At 58.3% G+C, this 7,420-nt stretch overlaps 1 non-coding gene across 1 annotated transcript; it reads right to left on the minus strand.

Annotated features, from left to right (window-relative positions):
- Positions 1-1,411: 1,411 nt before the first annotated feature.
- Positions 1,412-3,226, minus strand: LOC140214761 (small subunit ribosomal RNA). Its single transcript, XR_011891691.1, has one exon. It is a non-coding gene; the product is annotated as a small subunit ribosomal RNA (ribosomal RNA).
- Positions 3,227-7,420: the final 4,194 nt, after the last annotated feature.

Below are 7,420 nucleotides of genomic sequence, written 5' to 3' on the forward strand. Positions count from 1 at the left end.
CTGCTACTCGCGCGTGTGTTTTGCGCCCACGCCTTCCTCGCTTGCCCTCGAGGCACCTTATGCCGTTTGCGCGCACTCGAAGCCGGTTTTACCTGCCAACCATCCACCGGACCCGTGTGTCTCGTGTGCACGTTCACATCGCTCCACTAAAAATTGCAAAGAGCGACAGAGCCATGATTAGGGCTAAGCCGCTGTGGAGTCTTTAACGGCTACACGGCCACGGGCAGGGCTTCACCCCCATCGACGTGCTTCGCTTCAGTCAGCAGTAGGTTCATAGAAGGGCCTCAAACACACACACACTTTCGCATCGGCAGATCGCCGCAGCATAACCGCTGTTGATCCAACAGCCTACTTGAGACGAAAGACAAGAGCCCGGCGCGCGTACTCGCGCAGCTCTCCAAAACCACTCGGCCAGTGCCAGGGACGGCTCCCTGCGCCGGCGCCACAACAAGTCTACTTGAGGCGGAAGACGAAGCCAGCAAGGGCCTGGCCGCAAGTGCGTTCGAAACCGGGACTACAGTCCCTCGTCTGTCCGTACTTCCTCTTTCGACGTGCGGCGCCTTCCCAAAGCGCACAAGTCCGCTAACCGCAGAACGCTTCCGACGTAGCAAAGCCGCGTTTCCTTCGGTACTTCGCAGCAACGCCGCCTTTCCCTCGGCGGCGGGCGAATAGCCTGCAGACGTCGTCGCATTAAACCGCGATCTCGACACCTCGCGCGTCACGAGCAGGAGCCGACCGGCAGCCTCCGGCCCTTTCGGACTCGGTGGCATTTGCCGCGGAGGACGGGAGAGCACTTTAGGCCACGGTTCCTTCCGTACTTGGCAGCCGCACCCTCATACCGACAGTTCCATGACCGACCGAGCGCCACACCGTTCCTTTAGTACTTGGGTGGCAACAAAGTCGGGTCGTTACTCCATACTCGCCGCAGGAAGCGACCGGCAGCCGCCAGCCTTTTCAGACTCGGCAGCGTTTGCCGCGGAGGACGGGAGAGCGCTCGCACCACGGTTCCGTGTGTGTACTAAGCGGCAGCGGCATTAGCTCTCGACCGTCAGTTCCTTGACCGACCGCACGCTTCGCCGTTCCCCTCGTACTGGGCAAAGCAGCAGGTCGGGTCGTCTTACTCCCATTCCGCGCAAGAGCGCCAAAGCGGACAGAAAGCCCACCCAGTGTGCGTTACGCCGTTTCTACCCGCGGGCGCGGCCAAGCCAACCGTCCAAGGTTGCAGCCGGCGTCCACTGGGCGCAACAAATTTGGCACGGGGCGCCCCTCAAAATTCAGGCAGTCCCCGGCATGTTCGGGTATAGCCGTCCCCGCGTCCAAGCGGGGCCAGCGGCGGAAAGCGTCGGGCGCAGCGAGCTGCTTCACCCACACGGGGTAGAAACAATGGCGCTCGCCACCCTTCACAATCCGGTAATGATCCTTCCGCAGGTTCACCTACGGAAACCTTGTTACGACTTTTACTTCCTCTAAATGATCAAGTTTGGTCATCTTTCCAACAGACCGGCGCAACCGAAAGGCCGCGCCGGACATCGGTCCGAAGACCTCACTAAATCATTCAATCGGTAGTAGCGACGGGCGGTGTGTACAAAGGGCAGGGACGTAATCAACGCGAGCTTATGACTCGCGCTTACTGGGAATTCCTCGTTCAAGGGGAACAATTGCAAGCCCCTATCCCAATCACGAAAGAAGTTCCACGGGTTACCCAGTCCTTTCAGACAGGGATAAAGACACGCTGCTTCCTTCAGTGTAGCGCGCGTGCGGCCCCGGACATCTAAGGGCATCACAGACCTGTTATTGCTCTGTTTCGTGCGGCTAGGAGCCGCTTGTCCCTCTAAGAAGGTTGTAAGGTGCTGGGAACCCCGCACCTATTTAATAGGCTAGAGTCTCGTTCGTTATCGGAATTAACCAGACAAATCGCTCCACCAACTAAGAACGGCCATGCACCACCATCCACCGAATCAAGAAAGAGCTCTCAATCTGTCAATCCTCCCAGTGTCCGGGCCGGGTAAGTTTTCCCGTGTTGAGTCAAATTAAGCCGCAGGCTCCACTCCTGGTGGTGCCCTTCCGTCAATTCCTTTAAGTTTCAGCTTTGCAACCATACTTCCCCCGGAACCCAAACACTTTGGTTTCCCGGAAGCTGCCCGCCGAGTCATTTGAGTAACTCAGGCGGATCGCTGGTTGGCATCGTTTATGGTCAGAACTAGGGCGGTATCTGATCGCCTTCGAACCTCTGACTTTCGTTCTTGATCAAAGAAAACATTCTTGGCAAATGCTTTCGCAGTAGTTCGTCTTGCGACGGTCCAAGAATTTCACCTCTAGCGCCGCAATACGAATGCCCCCGTCTGTCCCTCTTAATCATTACCTCGTATTCCAAAAACCAACAGAACAGAAACGAGGTCTTGTTCTATTATTCCATGCAAGTTTATTCAGGCGACTCGCCTGCGTTGAGCACTCTAATTTTTTCAAAGTAAAAGCACCGGCCTTCTCGAGGCACACAATGAAGTGCACCAAGAAAGGACCGGCATGATGTTCAGTCCGAGCCGTCGCATCGGGTAGATGCACTACTCGTCTGGAACTGAGATCCAACTACGAGCTTTTTAACCGCAGCAGCTTTAGTATACGCTATTGGAGCTGGAATTACCGCGGCTGCTGGCACCAGACTTGCCCTCCAATTGATCCTCGTTAAAGGATTTAGAGTGTACTCATTTCAATTACGGGGCCTCAAAAGAGTCCCGTATTGTTATTTTTCGTCACTACCTCCCCGTGCCGGGAGTGGGTAATTTGCGCGCCTGCTGCCTTCCTTGGATGTGGTAGCCGTTTCTCAGGCTCCCTCTCCGGAATCGAACCCTGATTCTCCGTTACCCGTAACAACCATGGTAAGCAAGTAACCTACCATCGAAAGTTGATAAGGCAGACACTTGAAAGAAACGTCGCCGGCTCGTGGCCATGCGATCAGCACAAAGTTATCCAGAGTCACCACACAATACGGGCCGAAACCCGATCGATCTTGGTCTAATAAAAGCACCCGTCGCCCAAAGGGCTTCAGGCTCACTGCATGTATTAGCTCTAGAATTGCCACAGTTATCCAAGTAGGAAGAAACGATCTAAGGAACCATAACTGATTTAATGAGCCATTCGCGGTTTCGCCTTATTTCGGCATGTACTTAGACATGCATGGCTTAATCTTTGAGACAAGCATATGATTACTGGCAGGATCAACCAGGTAATCGTTCAACTGCGCGTCCAGCCTTTCAAGCAGGCCGGACGCCGTTTTTGCGATGCCGAGGCCACCTTCAGGCGCCCCAACACGCTTCGTTCTCGCAAAGGGTAGCACTTTGCACAGTCCGAGACGACGGCGTTCGAGCTCGCTACGGCGCCCTCCCCGCAGGGCCGGGTATCGCCACGCGGCAAGAAGCACGCAACATTCTCGATAGACCGGTTGTGTCGACTCGATCGCGGCTTGCGGTTTCTCTCGAGCCCGCAGCACTGGTGGACCGACCGACACTTGCAACGTAGCCGAGACGGCAAAGCCGCTAGGCGACGGGTCACGCCCGCGCCTTCGGCGCTTTCGTATTTGATTCGTCCGAGGACGATGCGGAACACACTTCGATATCGTGGAAAAAGCGTCGTCCGACAACCAGCCCCTAACGCATCAAGCGGATGAGGCTGCAGACGTCAGCTGTGGGATCCACGGGAGCGATACCGGGGACACGCTTGACGGGCACGAAGCCCGCCGCATATCAAACACCCAGGTCGCTTTGGGGGCGACTGCTCTCTGGGACCCCCATATAATAGCAGCGATAAGTACCCAGACCTCCATGGGGCCGTACTCGTGCCACTTTCGACGAGCGTTTGGCGAAAATCGTGCCGCCTCGTAACGCCGCGAGCAAGATTGAAAGCTTACGTCGGCAGCACAATGCCGAAGTCGTGAAAGCGCAGCGCGTCTACCGAATGCGCGAACGGCAATTTCTCGCTAATGGCCAGTACGGTTTCCTGCACAATTGCCTTTCTGTCGCCCTACGGGGCCCCCGGCCGATCGATTCGAGGCACGCTAGCACGGCCCCTTCGCCATTTCCGAGCACGAGTGCGAACAGTGCGGGCGGCGTGCTCGACGCCCCGGCTGACGTCGTTTCGGACTTTGTCTCTTCGCGTGCTCGCGGCAACGCCGCGGCCAACGACGACGTCTGCGCGGTTCTTTGCCGGTTCCCGGCGTGCTATAGTGCAGCCCTCTGCAGGGTGACACCGGCTCCGTCGTGGCCGTGCGGCGGCTTGTACGCAAAAGTTGCGTCAAAGGCGTCGCGCTCGCGCCGCCCCGGCACACGCGGTTTCGGACTTTGTCTCTTCCAGCGCTCGCGTAGTCGTGGGCACGATTGTCGACTTCGGAACGGTGCGCGGACACCGCCACGAGCACGCGCAAGACGAAAATCGCACTACGGTACAATGTCGGCCGGGGCCCTACGGCCCCTTACAGTAGCAGCGATAAGTGCCCAGACCTCCATGGGGCCGTACTCGTGCGACGCGGCGGCGTACTGCGCCGAGCCGAGCGCCAATATTTGGCTTTTGCAGGGCGGATTCGAGCTCTGGCGATTGCCGCGGTACCGCCGCTCACCGATTCAAGGCACGCTAGCGCGGCCCCTTCGCCATTTCCGAGCACGCGTGCGAACAGTGCGGGCGGCGTGCTCGACGCCCCGGCTGACGTCGTTTCGGACTTTGTCTCTTCGCGTGCTCGCGGCAACGCCGCGGCCAACGACGACGTCTGCGCGGTTCTTTGCCGGTTCCCGGCGTGCTATAGTGCAGCCCTCTGCAGGGTGACACCGGCTCCGTCGTGGCCGTGCGGCGGCTTGTACGCAAAAGTTGCGTCAAAGGCGTCGCGCTCGCGCCGCCCCGGCACACGCGGTTTCGGACTTTGTCTCTTCCAGCGCTCGCGTAGTCGTGGGCACGATTGTCGACGTCGGAACGGTGCGCGGACTACGCCACGAGCACGCGCAAGCCGAAAATCGCACTACGGTACAATGTCGGCCGGGGCCGTACGGCCCCTTACAGTAGCAGCGATAAGTGCCCAGACCTCCATGGGGCCGTACTCGTGCGACGCGGCCGCGTACTGCGCCGAGCCGAGCGCCAATATTTGGCTTTTGCAGGGCGGATTCGAGCTCTGGCGATCGCCGCGGTACCGCCGCTCACCGATTCAAGGCACGCTAGCGCGGCCCCTTCGCCATTTCCGAGCACGCGTGCGAACAGTGCGGGCGGCGTGCTCGACGCCCCGGCTGACGTCGTTTCGGACTTTGTCTCTTCGCGTGCTCGCGGCAACGCCGCGGCCAACGACGACGTCTGCGCGGTTCTTTGCCGGTTCCCGGCGTGCTATAGTGCAGCCCTCTGCAGGGTGACACCGGCTCCGTCGTGGCCGTGCGGCGGCTTGTACGCAAAAGTTGCGTCAAAGGCGTCGCGCTCGCGCCGCCCCGGCACACGCGGTTTCGGACTTTGTCTCTTCCAGCGCTCGCAACCATGTCGGGGCCGACGCCGACGACTGCGTGGTGTTTCAACGATTGCCGGCGTGACACAATGCAGCTGCGTGCGGGATGCCAGCGATTCCGTCGTGTCCGTGCGGCGGCTTGTACGCAAAAGTTGCGTCAAAGGCGTCGCGCTCGCGCCGCCCCGGCACACGCGGTTTCGGACTTTGTCTCTTCCAGCGCTCGCGTAGTCGTGGGCACGATTGTCGACGTCGGAACGGTGCGCGGACTACGCCACGAGCACGCGCAAGCCGAAAATCGCACTACGGTACAATGTCGGCCGGGGCCGTACGGCCCCTTACAGTAGCAGCGATAAGTGCCCAGACCTCCATGGGGCCGTACTCGTGCGACGCGGCGGCGTACTGCGCCGAGCCGAGCGCCAATATTTGGCTTTTGCAGGGCGGATTCGAGCTCTGGCGATCGCCGCGGTACCGCCGCTCACCGATTCAAGGCACGCTAGCGCGGCCCCTTCGCCATTTCCGAGCACGCGTGCGAACAGTGCGGGCGGCGTGCTCGACGCCCCGGCTGACGTCGTTTCGGACTTTGTCTCTTCGCGTGCTCGCGGCAACGCCGCGGCCAACGACGACGTCTGCGCGGTTCTTTGCCGGTTCCCGGCGTGCTATAGTGCAGCCCTCTGCAGGGTGACACCGGCTCCGTCGTGGCCGTGCGGCGGCTTGTACGCAAAAGTTGCGTCAAAGGCGTCGCGCTCGCGCGCCGCCCCGGCACACGCGGTTTCGGACTTTGTCTCTTCCAGCGCTCGCAACCATGTCGGGGCCGACGCCGACGACTGCGTGGTGTTTCAACGATTGCCGGCGTGACACAATGCAGCTGCGTGCGGGATGCCAGCGATTCCGTCGTGGCGGTGCGGCGGCTTGTACGCAAAAGTTGCGTCAAAGGCGTCGCGCTCGCACCGCCCCGGCACACGTGGTTTCGGACTTTGTCTCTTCGAGCGCTCGCAGCGATGTCGAGGCGATCGCTTACGTCTGCACGGTTTCCGGTGTGCTACAATGCAGCAGTCTGCCGCACTACACCTCTTGGTTGCCGAGGCCAGCACGGCAATTTACTGAAGCGAGCGCATTGCGCCCAGGCGGCAGCGGACTTTGTGCTTTCGGGAGTGCTCTTGCTGTAAAATTTGAACGGCTGCAGCTGCGCGAAGCAAGTGTACCTATTTTCACTCTCTCTCTGTCTGCCTTTGAGGCGACTGTAATTTCACTTTAAACGCAACTGGAGGCGGGAGCAACCTGATGAGAGTAGGTGGACTTCGGTACATGTTGTAATTTAGAAATTGCTTTCAAGCTTTGAGGACATACACCTTCGCGCCATCTGCTTTCCCCGTCTCTTTGGCACTTTATAGTATGTGCTGCATGCTCTGCATTCCAAAGAAACACGCCTGTGTCTCTCCCTCTCTCACGTTCTTCTTCTTTTTGTAGCTGCTGTTGTAGAAGATGCTATGCTCTTTAATCGCTGTAACATAGAGTGCTTGCACAAGCCAACAACTGTTGCGCGTTTTTTTTTTTTTTTTTTTCTCTTCCCAAGACGTTTCTGCCATTATTCACTAACTCTCGTTCTTAGTATGCAATGGAGCGTTAGCTCGCGCCATCTACCTTTCTTTCTGTATTGCAAAGTCCGCAGGTTTTCCTAGTTCCGTACACAGATGGCGCTAATGCGTTTTGGCGCCAGGTTCGAACGACCTCGCTGTACTCGTGTTTCCCATTTGAATGTTTCAAAGGGGTTTGCGACAGGGGGTGGTTCTTGTGCAAGGCTGAGCTTTCCAGCTGCGTTTAAGCTATGCTAGCATGTGTGCGTATATATATATATATATATATATAAATACACAAACACACACACACACACACACACACACACATGCATATATACATACACACACACGGTAATGGTAAAGATGATGAGGT

Source organism: Dermacentor andersoni, unplaced genomic scaffold, assembly GCF_023375885.2.
Source record: "Dermacentor andersoni unplaced genomic scaffold, qqDerAnde1_hic_scaffold ctg00000615.1, whole genome shotgun sequence".
Classification (NCBI taxonomy): Eukaryota; Metazoa; Arthropoda; class Arachnida; order Ixodida; family Ixodidae; genus Dermacentor; species Dermacentor andersoni.